Raw genomic sequence first — 17,170 nt, forward strand, 5'->3', positions numbered from 1 at the left:
TGGTCGCTGTCACCCAGCTTCCCATCGATCACTAGGTCAGCGATTAGGTCATCCCCTGTAGCCAGTACCAGGCTGAGCAGTGCTTCTCCTCTCGTTGGTCCATAGACTTCTTGAGTCAGGTAGAGGTCATCCACGCATGAGAGGAATTTTGTGACTGCTCTGATTTTTGCTGAGTGATCCTCCCATGAGATGTCCGGGTAATTGAAGGCACCCATGACAACCATGGTCCTGGAGCATGCGGCCTCAGCCAATTCCTGGGAGAACTCCTGGTCAAGCTCAGGACTTTGAGTGGGAGGTCTGTAGTAGACTCCCACTGTTGTGTCTCCTGTGCCGTGTTCCCCACAAATTTTAACCCAGATGGTCTCTAGCTGTCCACCCTGGTCACCAATATCAGCTTGCAGGGACATGTAACTTTTCTTAACAGAGAGAGAAACACCCCCACCCCTTTTATCTACAGGATCCCTCCTATACAGGGTATAGCCATCTATACCCGTGGTCCAGTCATGGGTGGAGTCCCACCAGGTCTCCGTTATCCCAATGACATCATAATTCTTTGCATTGAGCAGGAGGACGAACTCCTGGCTTTGGCGTACAGGCTTTTGTGTACAGGCAGGCAAGTGTCCCCTTGGGGGCTCTTGCCTTGCCCACAGATTGTACCAGGGCTGGGGCAAGGGTGGGCTCCCTTAAGTGCCTTGGCCCACTGGCTTTGGAAGGGTTGTTCAGTGTGCCACCAGTGGCAGTAGTCCTGCTATCCCCCAGCAGGCTTAATTTAAAGCCCGGTGGAGCAGGTCAGCCAGTCTGGCTGAGAAGAGCCGCCTCCCTAGCAGAGAAAGGTGGAAGCCATCTCTTCCCAGCAGCTCACTTCCTCTCTCGCCAAAGAGCAGGCTGTGGTCATGGAAGCCAAAGCCTTCCTGATGACACCAGTGCCGCAATCTTTGGTTGACTATGTAGATCCTCCTCTCCCTCCTCAGCCCATAGCCTGAGACTGGGAGGATTGATGAGAAACACTACCTGTGCTCCTAGATCCTTAAGCCGTGCTCCCAAATCACTGTAGTGCCTCATGACCTGGCTGGGAGCACCCTGAGCCGTATCATTGGTGCCCATATGAATAAGGAGCATAGGATAGTGGCCTGTGGGCTGAAGGAGCTTTAGGATTTTCTCCGGAATGTCCTGGATGTTCGCCCCCAGGAAGCAGCAGACTTCCCGTGCTAAGGGTTTGGAGCGGCAGATTGCCCCCTCAGTCCCCCGCAGGATGGAGTCTCCCACAACAAACACCTTACGTTTTGTCTTGGGGAGAATGGGGATGGTAGCTGCAGGTAAGCAGCCTGTGTTGCCTGCGGGAGCTGGCAACTCAGCAGGCTCTGCTAGAGCAGCAAGAGGTGCATACCTGTTGCTAAACTCCAGTGGGCCAGGGGCCTTGATGCGGCGAGCCTTAGGGCCCTTGACCACCTTGGGCCATGCCCCTGACTGGACAGACTGGACAGAGTGGCAGGTCCCGGAGTCCTCCTTTGTCCTGAAGGGAGACAGGTGGTCTACCCTCTGGCTCCTGGGGAAGAAGGGCCTGGCAGTAGGGGTCTGTCTCCTGCTCAGTCCCTGATGGCACATAGTCTGTGGACTGTTGCCTGGAGCTCTTCCAGCTGGCATGCCAGAGACCCCAAAAGGGAGGAGACCCCACACGGGGAGGTGTCCATGCTCCCGGGCCCCAGAGCCTGAAAAAAGGGACAAGCAGCCAAGAGCCAGGGGCTCCATCTGTGTGGAGCCTGGAACCATGGGCTCCGTCTGAATGGCAGTCTCTGAGGTGCCCGATGGGGGGGCTGCAGAGCCCAAGGGGACCGGCACGTGCCCATCCGTGTCATGCCACTGGTGGGCAGGCTACAGCTGGGACTGACTACCCTGGTGGGTTCGCAGGCAGGGTCTCGGGCCCTCCTGCACAAACTCTGCGCTAATTCACGCACCAGCAGACAGTGCACCTGTTTGCGCAGCCCTGGTTGCATGGCTCCCTGGGGGACTGGGCAAAGTAGGGGCCTGGGCGGGGGCTTGAACTGGTGGCTCCATGCAGCTGCCTCCTCCCACTCAGAGAGGGGTTAACCCCTTTCCACCATGAGCCCTGCTTGCCTCTGGCTGTTCTGGGTGTTGGCAGGGGGCTCTGCAGCTTCTGGGGGGTGTCTGAGGTGTCCAGGGAGCTTCGGGGGAGCGGGGGTGTGGCGGGCTTTCACCTGTGCATCTCTCACCACTCTGGAGCCTAACTGGGATTTTTTGCTGTTTGGTGGGCCCTTTTAAACTGCGCACATGTGCAGTGGGCCTGCCGTTGGGGAAAGCTGTTCTCAGGCAAGGGGGGGCCCTGCCTGGGATTTGGGGGCCCTGCTCTACTGGAGGGGGACTGTTGAGTACCCCCTCCTGCTTTTCTCTCTCCCTGCGGGGCTGGGCCAAGTAGGGGCCTGGGTGGGGCTTGACCTGGCCTAGCTCCATGCAGCTGCCTCCTCCCACTCAGAGAGGGGTTAATCCCTTCCCACCACGAGCCCCGCTTGCCTCCGGCTGTGCTGGGGGTCGGCAGGGGGCTCTGTGGCTGCTGTGGAGTGTATGAGGTGTCTGGGGGTATGTGCCTGAAAGCTTGCAGATATAAAATAATTTGTTTGCAAATATCTAGTTGGTCTAATAAAAGATATCATCTCTTCCACGAGTTTTGATTCCATATGTTTATTTTGTGTACACTCTCACGTAAGGCACAGCAGATATCCCACCTAAGCTTTAACTGTTAGGTTATCTGGCTAACCCTTATGGCTCTTGACTGCTCGTTATACCTCAATATTTTAATTAGTTGTCTGCCCATGTAGTATAAACTAATCTATGGACTCTAGTTAAAATATTGACAGTTAATATAGGAATGTAGAGCCTCAACTTCCAGAAAATGTTTGTGGAGAGAGAAGTATACTTGGAGGAGAGAATAAAAGCTTGAACAATGCATTGTCTTGCCTTTTGCTCCTTTTATGTTTGCACACTGAAAGGGATCAGGGATCACTTATCAATTTGGTTAGTACAGTACAGTTCCATTCCTATACATAGGTTCATAAACCGTCAGAGCTAACATCCCCTGGGTAAGTCTTTGTATTCTGAATTCTCTATATTTCTCTGAGTTTCTGTCTCATTCATATTATATATATTTCCCTGAAACAAAGTACAGGTAGAACCCATTTACAAGATCTGTTCAAAGCCTAGGTGGTTTCTAGGACCAGCTACAGAAACTGACATACATTAATCACGCTAACAGTACTCCAGGGAAAAACACGGCCAGAATCATGGCCAGAATCGCATTTAGATGCTTTTAGTTCCCCAACCTACTTAAAGGCCATCCCCCAGTTAACCTAGTTTTGGTGCAATGCTTGCACTCGTGACTCTGGAACAACAGTGAGACATCTTAACTCTTCTGCCTCTCTGGCCTTGGCATAATAAAAATAACAATATTTTCAGCAAGGATTGACATATTCTCTTCCCCTTTGATGGCAAAACCAGTTCAGCCCATGTTTAAGAACAAATGGATTGATTTATAGGGACCCAAATGTTGACTGGCTCTTTGCCAATAGACCTCTGACTTTCACCAGAAATAAAGCTTTATAAAAAAGATCAAAAAGTGAACTTTTGACAGAACAGGGTATCTGCTCTCCAGCATTCTGTTTCATTGTGCTCAAAATGAAAGAAAAATGGGAGAAAATCACTTTCTCAGTCATTTTTTTAAAAAGCATTAAATGTATTATCCCATGTGATTAGAATGCTGCTGGTTTATTTTTATAAGTGAAATCCTATAACCATATAATTTAATGTTAATAACCACCATTCTATCATAACATCTCTTGCTTAAACAATACTTATAAATTCTAGGATTTCCTTGTTTGGATTGAAATTGTTAAATATCACAGACTATTATAAAACATATATAGAACTGTGAAATTGTAGTTAAATTTATTGTCATAAAGTTAGTTTACGTGTTATGTATTTTCTAACCTGCAAAATATGAAAGGGCTGGAAAAAAAATCTTTGCAATTCAGGATAAGTAAATGCAAAACAGAAATAGAGGGTTAGCTATTTCCCTTCATTGGCCAATGGCTCTTGTATATGATCATTTTTATTTATTAGTTTCAGTTAGTTTTTGTTTCACTTACATTGTAAACTTTTTATAAAGAGATAGGTTAAGGTCTTTGTTTTTATTCTGAGGTCATTTTGAGGGGGTTGTTTTGTTTTTGTCGCTTATTGGTAGCTATTGTTCTGTGGGTCCAAAAGAATATTAGTATGTTTTTTTTCCTATCTTTTCTCCATATGGCAAAAATATACAAGAGAATGTCTAGGAAGTTTTGTTTTAAAATAAAGAGCAAAAGTAAAATGGCTATGTATGGCAATATATGAACAGTTTCCATTTTAATGATAAATAGAAAATATTGTAATGTATTCTGACTTTTATAACATTTTAATGCAAATGGCTAAGACAGGCTATTTTACTAACATTGATTAAAAACAGACTTAAAGCTTTTTTTTTGTCTCATATAAGATCTAGTAAGACAAAGTGTAAAGGCATAAGTGTCTAAAAAGTGTTATGTACAAGTGAAGACTTCTTTTTTCAAATAACCTTAGGTACAATTTTATTTGCATTAGTATTCCCACTGAAGTCAATGGGGTTACTCAGAAAAGGTTATCCATGGGTTAAGTGTTTCATGAACCTAACCATTTGTTTTCCTTATTAAATTTTGTTGCTGCTGTTACTGTTCCCTAACGTCCTTGAGGCAATTTTACCTCAACTTTTATTGGGTTCACATTACCCATTTAGAGTGGAACTATCAAACTGATTAAGTAGGGTACGTTCAGTGTTGGCATAAATCTTCTCCCCTTGAAAACAATGGGAATCTTCAGATGGAGCAGAATTCAGGTCTGAGCACTTCTGAAAATCTTGCCCATGAATTCTTGATACAAGGTACCATGAAGTTGTCCGTCTGTAGTAATAAATACTATTCTATAAATGTTAGTTTAAGCCATTGGGCTTTTGATTAATAGAGACCATGAAGCTATGTGAAGTATTGAGTTTGGGGTTTATTTAATGTTTGGTATAAGTGTGCATTAAGAAAGAGGACATAGTTTAACACTTGACATATTGTGTCCTCAAAATCAATACATCATTGATCTTGAGTTTTCTTGAGTAGAAACCAGTGTAAACATGTTTTAGACATTTAAGTAATCTATCTGCAAATTAAAGAATAATGACCCATAATTTAAACTTGTTTTTATGGACTTTTAGGGAAATCCACAAAAACCGTATAAAAGCATGTCCATTTCCAGTCCGGTGGTGGAAATAAGCCTCACTAATTACCCTCAACATGTAGTAATTCAACCTTAGTGAACATTTCCTTTCCTTCAGCTGTGATCAACTTGCCTTCCGCTTATTTTTGAGTCAAGTTCTAAGGTTTGAGGGGTTTTTTGTTTTTGTTTTTTTTCCTTTTGTTCATAAAAGCAACCCATTTCTTCTTTAACCTCTTCTTGAATTCCCTTTCATATGAATGGCAAGGAAAAAAGCAAATGAAGAACTTGTATCAAAATCAAAGTTCGTGTGTCCTGTTAGACTTTAGTATCAGTGTGTAATTAACATATGAGGCATGTCCACACACTGAGCTGTAATACATACTATATTAGATAAAAAACATGTTCTGTATTACTTTCAGAAAGAATGCAATGTATATGCTTTTTAAGCTTTAGGGTAGCTTACTACCTTATTCAATAAAAATCTTTATATAGCACAGACTTGATAATGCTTTGGCTACCTCTATAGTTTCACCCTGGAGTGTGATCGCAGTATGGATATGAATCAGAGTATAGCTGTAGCAACATAGAATTCAGTGTGGGCTATACAGGCAGATCCAGGACCTTGAGAGCTTAATCAGAAGCTGGAACTCGTATTGTCATAGGTTCACTGAGTTCTTCGTTAAGCAAGGTACGGTAACTGTCATGACTTCATTGACCTATGCATGTACTACAATTGCTAGAGCCAGCTGCAGTGTAGGGTGAGTCTTTGTGTAGTCTGTGAGTTTCTCATCTTTTCTCTTTCACTATAGGTTAAATTTATAGTAAAAAAATATCTTTCTTCTGTCAGCTTTTGAGGCACATGGCTTGGTGAACTCCCGGCTTAGCTGAAATCAGCGGCAAAACTTCCCTAACTTTGTGAGATCAGGATTTCAGTATATGTCTTAATAAATGTGTTTATACTACAAATCCCAATTTATTTCATACTGGACTTTCTCAGACTTTTAATGGCAGAATCTGCCAGGAGAGTCAACAAAATAAAATACACTGCAGAATGTTCTTAAAATTTCCTATCCTGGTATTAAGATTTAAATACTGGGGAATGCCAGGAATCCAGTAAAATCATAATGTGTTGTTTCTTTATTACACTAGTATAAATTATGATAAATGCATAAGAAATTATTAACACTGTCCCCAGGCTTTTGGCAACTTCTGAAATGTGTTAGTCATTTCTTTTTCTTGTTTTACTTTGCTGACAGCTCTGCCTCCTACACATGATTGTTTAGCAGAATGGTAGTGATTTAGGTGCTTTTCTAAGTTGAATCCTCTTCTGTTTTATATTCTTCTTTTTGCACAATAGAAGAAAGTACAGAGATGCGTCAAAGTGTAATCTCTACCTGGAAATAATTCCCATGTTTCCTATTGTATCATTCTTGCCTCAAGGAACATACTTCCCCTTAATTTGTATTTTGTTGACTGAATTTGTGATTGACTATTTAAAATAATATTGAAGTCTGAAAATGATTGTCAAGTTCAGCATTTATTTGGCCTGTATATTTTTTCAGGCAGAAGTGAAAAGTTCCTTTTAAAACTATGTATATTTTATTTCCCCAGTTCAGGATTTTTGCGCTTTAATTACCACTGTGTCTGAATTATGATGAAGTGATTCAGGTGGGAGGGAGGGCGAGTGGCAGCAGGGACAAAGCATGGCTGGCACATGTTGGAGAGAGTAGGTAAGAAGAGTGCAAGTGAGGAAGAGGGTAGGTGACAGAAGGTACAGGCACCATGGGCACAAGTGTGGGGCATGCAGGCATTGGGTACGGGTGGCAGGCAGCTGGGGGGCCAAGTGGTGGGAGTGGCAGGTAGCAAGGGGCAGGGACCAGGCCATTTGACTCCCTTGCTGTCTGACCCACCACCACCTCTCCATCTGCTGCTGTTTGCCCTTTCATCTTGGATTCTAATCAATATATATGCTCTTGAATTACTGTAGTTCATATTCTAATATGGAAGGTATATAGCTCTTATGTCATATTGTAGTTGTGAGGTTCAGCTTCTGTTCTTTCTTTAACAATTGTTATAGGATTTGAAAAGTTGAATCATTTTTTAAATTGTTGAAAAGTAGTAAGGAAAGAATATTCATATGCAGACCAGCAGCAAAAATCACCATGAAATATATGCCTTCTGTATGAAATTGTAATGCTACTAATAGTGTTATTTTGATTTTTGTTTGAGGACCCCCAAGTTTAGAATTAAGGGTAGGTATTCATTCCTCTGAGTTTTTTCTCCTCTTCTTTATGCATGAAATCATGGACTTCTGGCTATTTTTCTTAAGTATCTTGGAAAGGTAAGATACACTTCAGAGTGTTTTTTCAAATATTGAGATTTAGAAGAAAAAAGAATCATAAATAGGAGTTAAGAAAAAATATGTTTCCTACAAAATGAGTTTAATAGATCTTAAGGCCAGAAGGACCACTGTGATCAACTTCCTGTCTAACATTCAGCACTCAGAACAGGATGCCATATCCTTGCCATATCCCATGCTATATTTTGCCATACCTTATCTTCATGTGCAAGCAACACTTGGTGTAAGAATTGCCATTCACTGTAGTAGTTAAGACTTTACACATGTTCAAACTCTTTCTCTCAGAGCAAAAATGGCTGGTGGGAACAACCAGGCTTAAATCACTCCTGGGAGAGTTTCTCCTGGGAGAGCATATGTCTCTACTTATTGCCTTCTGAGAGAAGTCACAGCGTAGTCCTCATACATCCCAGGGTGTTTTGCTTTCTCTCCCCCCCAAAGGAGTTAGTGTGTCACTTGCTGGACTCTACTGCCAAACACAACTCCTTCACAAGAAGGCAGACTGAGGGAGCCTTCAGAGTATGCTGAAATGTGTAAAGAGGGGTTCCCAGGTTACACAGTGTTAGAACTGAAAGAATTCTGCTCTTCAGGGGATCAACATTCATATATTTGCACAGATGCCTTCAGATGCATTGTTCTACTAAGAGAATTCTCCCAAATCATTTGAATACATGTAGACAGCCTCTGGGGCTCTGAGTTCCATTCGTGGTCCATTCTTGTCTCAGCCCTCCTTTATGGCCTTCGGAAGTCACTCAACTTCATTGGCCTCAATTCCCCATATATATAAGTAAGATAATAATTTACTGCACCACATGGATATTGGTGCATTCATAAATAAATACATTCATGTATCTGAGGGGCTTAAATAATCCAATGAGTGCCCCAGAAAAAGCTATAAAGGAAGAAATACTGAACATAAAGCATTTTCTCCTTTAAGTCTATTAGTGTAACTGGTAAATCCTGTATTTAGAAAAGAAAATAATGCAACAGTTTAATGCTGTAGCACAATAAACATTGACTATTCAGTAAAAAACCTACCACACGTGTAATATCCAAATATCTATCTTGGAGTAATATCTAAATGTCAACATTTTTAGCAGAGTCTGAGGTGCAAATTAACACCCATATATACCTTTAAAACTTAAAGTGCAAATGTGAAGATAGGATGAAAATTTGGATCTATTGGCCATGTCTAGATGAGCATGGACATTTGGTTCCTCAGGGACAAGTAGCAGTGAAGCATTTTGCACTGCAGCTACTTGTGCCTGGGGAACACCTGTATCTCACATGCTTTGGCACATGGCAAGTTACCCTGGGGGTGGTAAATGAGGCTTACCTGGGGTTATGGGGGCCTCCCGTGGCCGCAGCAGTGGCAATCATGCCAGGTAAAGACTGGCTGGTAGCTGCAGCGTGACACTAGGTGGCCTGGCTCTGCTTTTCAGTGGTGTATGCTCCCTGTACATGCACTGCTCCATTTTGTTCCTCCATGGATATTCAGGGGTCCAAAAAACCTGTGGGGAAAAAAATGGAGCAGTGCATGTATGGGCAGCATTCCCTTGCAGCACGGAGAATGCCTGACTGTGCTGTATGTGGCACTTCAGACATGTTTGTGGTGCCACATACCATACGGCCACCCTTGTCTGGCTGTGCCCATTTAGTCTGTTCATACTGAAACTGTAAAATACTGGCTGATATGTGATGTGCTGATTCCAGGTGAAGCACAACATTAATTAAATAACTTTTTCTTTGTTGTACAAAAGAACTCCACTGAGCCCAGCACAATAATAAATGGTAATAATACTCAGAAGAACAACAATAATACTTTGAGCTTATACAGCATCTTTTAGTTGCAGAATTTCCAATCATTTTACAAACAGTAATTAACAGAGCTTCACAACCTGCTTGTGAGATGCAGTTACTAAGTATCTTTATACCTACTTTATACAGCAATGAAACAAGGCTCTGAGAGTCGAGCAGTTTTTCCCCAAGGTCACAAAGCATTCAGTGGAAGATTGAGAACAGAAGTCAAGAGTTATGGACCCCAGTCTTCTGCTTTAACTACTAATAATATTTCCCTAGGAGGCACAAAAAGGCTGAGGGAAAAGTTGCTGTGTGGAAAGTAACTGAAAAAATATATATATCGTCTCCTCCTAAAATCATAAAAGTAGATTGTACTTGGGGGCTGGATATGAGCTGAGATTTTCAGGATTATTTATTTTGCCATAGAATAAAAACCACTTGCCATAGCAACAACTGCGCCTTCTGAAATACAGAGCATCTTTACAATAAGTGCACACATAACACAGCATTTTTATTGTTAATGAGAGAAATACTTCCCCCGTCTGTGTTTTTACTCCTTTTGATTTTATTAATCATTCTTACTAGATTTTAAAATTGATTTTAATATAAATATATTTTTTAAAGATGACCATACTACAAGGTGCTTTGGCTACCAGATATGCTTAGCACCTCATAAAGTTGGGTTTATTTTGAGAAAGGGAATTAACAGGGCAAAAAACCCACCACAGCATTCTTGTTTGGAGCCACCACATTGCCTTGTTTGTCCAGCACAATACAAGCTCGGCGGTATATCAAGAGTCAGCATTTCTAGGACTGTCTTGGATTTCATCAAAGATGCATCTCCCAGGTCTTCATAAGTAACTGACGAGTTGGAGAATATACCTTAGGAATGAGATGGTATTTGTGGTCCTGCGTTTATTTTCCCCAGCTACTGATTTTTCTTGATATGGCCCTGTTGTAACAACAATTGTAAATTAATTATTGTTAAGAGACTATGTGGTGTATTGTGGATTCTGCGTTTTGAATGGACCACAAAATACCCAAATCCCTACATAGCTACACTTTAAACCAAAATAAATACAGAAAGGGTAGACATATGTGTATGATGTGATCGTATGAAGGGGCTATTAATAGCCAAGAATAGAACGTAATGGACAAATTCTGATTAAAACCATTTTTGACTGAAATTTGTCAAAAAATTGGGGAGAAAAATCTATTTTAATTGAAATTGCTCTAAAAACTATGTAGGTTTCAGTGGCTTCTCTGGCTGCTCAGCAGCCCATCTAGTAGCTAAGGAGGAGCCAAGGTGGTCCTGGAGCAATGAGCTATGCAGACTGCCCCAGGGAACCAGTGACTTCAGGGGGAAATGGTAGAGTAGCAGCAATGAGCTCCAGTGAAGTAGTCCATTGCTACAGCAATACAGTGCTGGCAGGTGCACACTATGTCATTGCCACTACTGCACAGTAGCTCATTGCTACTGCACAGTAGGGTCAGAAATGACCCATGTGGCACCAGGACTGCACAGTACCAGTGGTTATTGTGCAATCATTTAGTTCTTGCTTGTCTCTACTGCACAGTAGGGTTGGAAATGATCCATGCAGCACCAGGATTGCACAGTTATTTAGTAACTGTGCTAAAGCAAGTACTAAATGACTGTGCTGCACAGTTGGGAACATGTGTAGATGCGCCCACTGTGTAGCAACTGTGGTCCTAAGGAAGTCAGCCAAGAGATGGCTACAAGGGCCCTTTGGGGCACAGCTAGCCAGCTGTCTCATCCCTGAGTCAGGGACTCCAGGGACCTGCCTTTTATGTAGGATTTAAAAATGTTTGGCTTGCTTTCTGAGTTAGGGCAAAACTGAATTTTAAAATATTGAAATACTCCACGAAACAGAATTACCTTTCTCTGTTCATCTCTACTCAGGTTTAACATGATCAGGTGCACGCATAATGAGAAAATCTTTATAATAGTATACCATCACGTATTTCTTTCTCACACTCACACTACCTCTATCTGTGTGATTCTGCATATCTATATAGGATGCAAAGGACCAATTACTTGTACTTTTTAAAGAATACTTGTTATATTACTTTAGAATATGCTAAAATATACTTTCACAGCTAAGCAAATAGTTCTGGTTTCTGAATCATTCCTATTAAGGAAGGAAAAGTCTTACGTTACTTGGCACAGATCTGTATCAAAAGCAAAAAACCTTTAATTTCTTTTTAGTTTAATTTTGGACACCATTCAAAAACAAAATTACATGCTTAGCCATGGATGAAGAGTTTGATTCGAAGTAAATCCGAGGTAGCACAGCAAGTGGCAAAAGCAGATTTGTTCTATATATTTTTTTATCTTCATGATTTTGGGTTATTGTAGGAGCTGAAAAGGCATCATGATGTGATTTCCAGAACTCATGGCCTTAGAGTCCAATCCAGGGCTGGTTTCAGTGGGGTGCTTAGAAGGGAAACCAGACATATCTTTCAGGGGGTTTTGAGGTAGTGCTTCTTTTGGGAAACCTGTAACAGCTGTCTGTTCAGCTCTGGTCTCAGGTACAGCTGATCATGAATGATCAATTCGGGCTTTTTTGTCAGACTGAGAATCAGGAGAAAGGTGTGTATAGACAGTCCTTCAAAGGTTTACATATTTGATACTGCCTTTGAGCCTGAACTCTTAAACTAAAGCAATATAAACTTTTCTGTCCAGAAAAGGTCCAAGGTTTGACAATGCATTCCTAATAACTAGAGGTGGGGAAAATTTGGAAATTCCACGTAGTTGGAAATTCTGATATATCAGGATTTATTTTCGTATCAGATTCAGGTGAAAGTTGTAATTATGTTGTGAACAGATGTTTCAAATAATGTCAGTGTGAATATTTTATTACTGACATTTTTTTATCAGACAAAACAGGTTTACATTCCCCATGTCAAACAAACTTTGAATCTAGGTTCTCTATTATGAGGTGTTTCAGCAATAAACTGTATTTTTTTGCCTCACGGTGCCATGTTATACCTGTACACATTAAGGAATGTGTAGTTCAAGACTCTGATGTGTTCTTGTAATGGCCTTCTTGTTGGACTGTCTCCCATTCATAGATTCATAGATTGTCAGGGGCTGGAAGTGACCTTGCAAGATCATTGGCTCCAGCCCCCCTGCACTAGTCAGGAAAGACAACCGGGGTCAAGTGACCCCAGTGAGATGACCGTCCAGTTTCCTCTTGAAGATTTCCTGTATAGGTGATTGCACTAATTCAGGAGGGAGTTTATTCCACAGTCTGGACACCCTAACTGTGAAGAAGTTTTTCCTAGTGTTAAGCCTGAAAGGGTCTTCCAGGAGTTTGTGGCCATTATTCCTGATTTTCCCCAAGGATGCCCTGGTGAACAGTTGTTCACCGAGCCCTTGATGTATTCCCCTGATATAGTGGTAATCTGCTACCAAGTCTCCTCACACCCTTCTCTTTTTTAGGCTGAAGAAGCCCAAGTCCTTCAGACTTTCCTCATATGGCTTGCCTTGCAAGTCTCTGATCATATGGGTGGCTCTTCTCTGGACTCTTTCAAGGTTTTCTATGACCTTGTTGAAGAATGGTGCCCAGAACATGATGTAGTACTCCAGCTCAGGTCTCACCCAATGATGAGTAAAGTGGAAGAATCACTTCCTTGGTTTTGCTTGAGATGCATCTGTTAATGCATGCCAGAGTATTGTTTGCCCTGCTGGCTACAGCATCGCACTGATGGCTCATGTTAATACTATGGTCTATTATTACTCCTAGGTAATACCCCTGAGTGTCTGTAACCAGCTGTCTTGTTGGCCCCACACTTCCATTTATTTTCCTCCTGTTCCATACATACCTAAAGAAGGACTTCTTATTGTCCTCAATTTCTGTTGCTAGTTTAAATTCAGTCACCGTCTTAGCCTTTCTAATCTGCTCCCTACAAGTGGGGGCCGTTGTACAGTCCTCCTTGGGAGTGCCAATGATGCATTGAGTCATGTAATTCTTGTGATGTACAGTATAGAGCTTGGTTAGTGGGAAATATGCATTGCATTATACATGGTATAATCCACCAGGGAGCTGTTACAAGTTCTGTACAGTTATGGTATTTGTTGAGAACACACAATATGACAGCAGTTGGTCATGTTGGTCAGTGTCAAGAAGCTTATCCTGTCTGTGGTGGTGTGGACAGTGAGTCTCTACCAAGGAACGGGTTAAAGAAGGTTGTTGGGCTGGGTTGGCCTTACCCTGGCATGCTTGTATCCAGTCCCAGCCTTGGAGGAGTGGTATAGAGAGGGGAGTCAGGCTCAGAGGAGAGTGGACTCTCAGTACTGATTCAGCCTGGCTCCTGGTTAGATGTCGTTTGAGACCCAAGCTGTGCAGATTCCCAGGTTTGTGTGGGTGCCTAGGTAGATCGTCTCCCAGAGGCTGAGAAGCTGCTCTGGTGTCCTCTTGCATTTTGTTGGAGAACATGAGCAATTTAACTATCTTAACTCCTGCTACAAAGGGGTTTGGACAGGGCAGGGGGAGAAATGGATTAAGATGGTGCCCCCCAACCCTCACCAAGGAGACTGAAACAGTGCTGAAATGGACTGCTGTCCAACAGCAGCAAATGAGTCAGGACTCAGCAGTTCAGAATCACTACCACCAGGAGCTGGCATAGCAGATTTGTGCCTTACTGTGGCCACCCACACCAATGACATCTCATGAGCCAGCTACTACAAGACAGAATTCCCATCTACAAAGGTGGAAACTGCCAATGACCCTGAAGCATATTTAAAGCCATGTAAAAGGGTGGCAGCTTCTATACAGTGGACTCTTGAGCAATGGACAGTGATCCTGGCACAGTACCTGTTGAGGTCAGCCCAGCTAACCTACTTGGGTGTTGATGCTGAGATGAGTCATGATTACCAGGATATGAAAGCCATGATACTGGATACTTTTACAACAACAGGAGACGGAGATGGATGTGGAAAAGGGCAGCAGAAACAGCATTTTGTGGACCAAACCAAGAATCTGGATCCACCCACCCTGCATGGAAACATGTGCCTGAGTTGCAAAAGAGTCTATCAATCTTGGATTGGCCTCGTCAGCCATATTCAGGCTCACAGATAAGACAGTCATGATAGATGGTCATTTTTGACTGCAAAGGATTCTTGAAAAAGAAGGAAGATGATTGAACACTTCCAATATTTGAGAGAAAACCTTCAAACGGTGCTTTTGTGAGCAGTATTACCTACCTGACTGCTGAGCCCACATCATTGCCCAGTGTCTGAGAGACTGGTGTTGGCACTGACTCGAGCCAGACGATAGGATAGGGAAGCATTAGCTGGAGGTAATTCTCCTGGAGCAGTTCACCCAAATACTGCCACTTGGGGGTAGGAACTGGGTATTGTGACATCATGCTAATTATACACTGTATCTGGCATTAGAATAAAAGAGACGAAACAGGAAAAAAAAATTTAAAAAACACACCTGCAGTAAGATTTTCCTAATTTCTAGAAAAAGAGGGGTTTTTTCCCTGTTAGTTGCAAAATTGGATCAATATGTGCTAAAAAATATTAAATTAGAGGCCAGTTATTTCTTATATCACTTCTAGATATATTTCATAACCAAGAAGAAATCATAAAAGATTTTTTGAAATGGTATCTGATTTTCTAAAATACAGCAGTTAATACATAAAAATAGATAACGCCCCCCCCAAAAAAAAATTGTAGGAAGGAATGAGCTGCTTAAGAGGAGGAAAAGAGTTAAAATATAGAATTCAAGCTTATCAATAATCTATTAAAAATCAAAATATTTTCAAACACCTAAACTTTCATTAACCATTATGTTGTAAAACATATTGCAAGGAGTCCTTGCAATACTCCATAACTCCTCCTCACCTTATCCAGAACACAATACTAATTTAATTTCTAATTCTTATTCCTTTTTATTTTATCCTGTACAAAAGGGGGAAGTCAAATTTTTAAGCAAAGATAAAGCAAGCTTTGCAGTGACCAGAAATGCTTTCTGTAAGTATGTCTAACAAATGTCTATGGTATCTTTGTGATTTCAGTGACCATATAATGTTTTGCCTTCAGGGCTTTGGAAGAAAACGATTAAGATCTTTCTTTTGCATTACTGAATGCACACTTCAGGAGCTATCTAAACTATAAATATTTTGAATATTTACCTACTTTCCCTTAAGTTGTCAATTCTGTATTTTTTGAATGCTTGAAGGAATTGCTCCCCCTTTTTATCCCCTAGATATGGTATGCATACAAACTCTCTGACAACCTTTTATTTTAGAGGTAAGCCATAGTGAGACTGGAAGGGCTTGACCACTCCACTCTCCCTCAGTTCATTCCAAAGCCCAGAAATTAAGCAGTGTACCAGATATTGTACAGCCTTGAACACATGCCAGAGTTGTTTTCAAGACTTTTTTTTCTGGTAGTGCTTTTTTGGTATACACTTGGGGCCTTAGTAAATGTACAGTGCTGGTGAGTATCAGAGCTTTGATATGAATTGAGAAGTGATTTGGGAATATTGCTCAGCAACATTTCCAGGCAAATCACAGAGGTGGCATAGGGTCTGTTTGCGGCTAGTGAAGATACATATGAGTGCACAAAACACTGCCACAGATATTGGCCTTCAGCCTATAATGAAATCTTGCATAGGTAGATCTAGGATTTTGAAAAGGTCAGTATGGGAGTAGGGATGGCTGTACTGCTCTGTGCTCCCAAACTGGGGGCGGGAGCAGTGGCAGCTGGGTTTGTGAAGAACCAGAGCCATTGAGTTACTCTGTGGAAAAGAAGGGGACTAAAGAAATCACTGTATCCCCTCTGCATTTTCCTCAGATGCTTGTGCCCAAAAAGACCTGCTTGGATAGAGGTCTACCCCTGTAAATTCCAACCCAGCCTGAGGTTTTATGCCAATTTTACAGGTGACCGAATTGTAGGGATGAAATTACCTGACATTGGGTAAAGTTTTCAAAAGTATCCAAGTGTCTTAGACACCTTAGAAACTCCATTGGGACTTAAGGTCCTAACTCCCTAAATCATTTTAGGAAATAATAAGACTGAGTGTCCTCAATCACTTTTGCAGTTTGGAAATTTCAACCAATTGACTATCTTATTTACAAAATATTCAAGGGCTAATTGTACCACCATGATTTTAGTTAGCAATTTACTCTTCATATAACCCCATTAAGACTGATGAATTTAGGCAGTGAGTATGGTACTACTCAACCTGAGTAAAACTCTATCTTAATTTCTTTCCCTTTGCCATTTGTACATGAAACTAGAAATACATGTGCAAACACACTTGCACATGCCACACATACAAGCCCTGAAAAAATATTAATACCTGAAGACAGATTCATACTTCAAAATAAGCAAAACCTTCTTTGGAAAAGTTCCATGGGGCATTTTTCCAATATGCCCACACCCCCTCCTCCCCATATCTAAAGAAGTTATCTTTCTGGGATTGTCAGTTTTGTGTCAGGCTGCTGCTTCCTACATTTTGCAGTTCGTTGCTGCAATCTCTGATAATCGTACTACACTGACTGGCTGCAGTTATTACCCTTTATATGAAGGATCTATGTTGAAAGCCAGTTATGAGTTTCTGTCCCAGTGGATCATATGATGAAGTTGAAGCAGCCTGTCATCCAAAGCTGTATAATAGCCTCAGCTGGGAAATACAAAAGTGCCATGGATTATTGATAGAGTCATATCTGCAGTTCTGCTGACAAATTTGATGCCTC

The sequence above is a fragment of the Crocodylus porosus genome, unplaced genomic scaffold (genome assembly GCF_001723895.1).
Source record: "Crocodylus porosus isolate Cpor-Errol unplaced genomic scaffold, CroPor_comp1, whole genome shotgun sequence".
NCBI classification, from domain to species: Eukaryota; Metazoa; Chordata; order Crocodylia; family Crocodylidae; genus Crocodylus; species Crocodylus porosus.